The sequence below is a fragment of the Schistocerca gregaria genome, unplaced genomic scaffold (genome assembly GCF_023897955.1).
Source record: "Schistocerca gregaria isolate iqSchGreg1 unplaced genomic scaffold, iqSchGreg1.2 ptg000169l, whole genome shotgun sequence".
NCBI classification, from domain to species: domain Eukaryota; kingdom Metazoa; phylum Arthropoda; class Insecta; order Orthoptera; family Acrididae; genus Schistocerca; species Schistocerca gregaria.
Window position 1 is genome coordinate 16,862,694 of NW_026061724.1, and position 1,845 is coordinate 16,864,538.

At 45.1% G+C, this 1,845-nt stretch overlaps 1 non-coding gene across 1 annotated transcript; it reads left to right on the forward strand.

Moving 5' to 3' along the window:
- Positions 1-314: 314 nt before the first annotated feature.
- Trnai-aau (transfer RNA isoleucine (anticodon AAU)) lies at positions 315-386 on the forward strand. The gene has a single exon. It is a non-coding gene; the product is annotated as a tRNA-Ile (tRNA).
- The last annotated feature ends 1,459 nt before the right edge of the window (positions 387-1,845 follow it).

A 1,845-nucleotide genomic window follows, 5' to 3' on the forward strand; every position in this document is an offset into this window, starting at 1 on the left:
GTGTAAATTACCGTTTTTCTGATTAACGAGATTTAATGGAAATAGCAACTTTAAACATTGCCTACGTCTCTGTCAGTCGCAAGGAAACTGTATTTGAAGGTGAAGGTGATTTTGTAGACATGTGTGAAAGACATTTTCTGAAATGCAAGTGTTGTTGTTTGGAGAGCACATCGGTTACGTGTCAAATGTGTAGCCAAGCAGTAATTTGTCGAAATAGCTGCAAATATTAGCCGGTAATATGAAGTGTTGTCAGCTAAAGTCTGATGATGCAGACGACCGTAAGGACGAAGTACCCAAGTGTACCGCTAGGCCGCGCCTCTTTAGCTCAGTGGTAGAGCACTGGTCTAATAAACGAGGGGTCGTAAGTTCGATCCTCACAGGAGAAAGATGAATTTTGGAAATCAGTTGCGCGTCGTGGCCGTATAGCAAACAGTATCTGTGATGACGAACAATTAGCAACAGGCGTTTTTTTAAGAATTACTCTCAGATGCGATTAAGGCGAATGGCGCAGATAAAGCATTTGCCAAAGCGGTACAGCATAAGGTGGGACGAGGCAGTCTGAATTACATTTTATAGATGTATTTCTCACATATCTCAGAGCCTCTCGCGATATTCGTCGTCGTCGTCGTCGTCGTCGTCGTCGTCGTCGTCGCCGCCGCCGCCGCTTCTGCAGAAGTAGCAAATGGCAATCGTAGCAAATGCGGCGAGGGACGCCCTGCCTTCGATTCCGAATGCACAAAGTGTGTGGTCTTGTTTCTCAGTCTATATTTGGTCGGTCACGTCAGAGGTTGAATGTAACGAATGGGTGGGAAAGAGCAAGGGGCAGCGGCTGTGTAGAACGAAAACACAAATCCTCAGGGGTGTGAGCGTTTCGAGATGAGTCATATACATGTAAATGTTGGTCGTCAGTGACCGTGTGGCCTAATGGATAAGGCGTCGGATTTCGGATCTGAAGATTACAGGTTCGAATGCTGTCACGCTTGTGTTTTTCCAGTTCTGAAAAAGAAACATAACGTTTTAATGTAGCAATTGAGCAGTACGAAACCGTCTGAATGTTGCTGTTGACAATTTTTTGCTTGGAGATGCTCTTGAGCTTGAAACACACACAACAAGACCGGTGTTAACTAGCGAAATGGTCGGCAGAGTGCCGACACAGCGAGTTTTGACTATCACTTGCACATCTAAAACAACGTCGGAAAGTAACTCGTTCGGCTTTTGAGTCACATAAAGTATGTGTGTTAATTTTGACGCCACTAGCTCTGCATGTTGTCATGCAATTTCTTTACCTCTCAGAAATGATTATGACATAAAAGTGAAGTACGTGACGAGTGTGACGTTAGGAAAACATTAGGCATCATGGAGAGATTCTGTATGGGACCACCCAACCCAAACGAGTACTGTGTGACGTGCTACCCGGCAGGTATTCACCGAGGTAGCCGGCCAGCTCAGTCGGTAGAGTGTCAGACTCTTAATCCCAGGGTCGTGGGTTCGAGCCAGACGCTGGGCGGGACGGAATTTTGTTCCGCTGCAGGTGTAAATTACCGTTTTTCTGATTAACGAGATTTAATGGAAATAGCAACTTTAAACATTGCCTACGTCTCTGTCAGTCGCAAGGAAACTGTATTTGAAGGTGAAGGTGATTTTGTAGACATGTGTGAAAGACATTTTCTGAAATGCAAGTGTTGTTGTTTGGAGAGCACATCGGTTACGTGTCAAATGTGTAGCCAAGCAGTAATTTGTCGAAATAGCTGCAAATATTAGCCGGTAATATGAAGTGTTGTCAGCTAAAGTCTGATGATGCAGACGACCGTAAGGACGAAGTACCCAAGTGTACCGCTAGGCCGC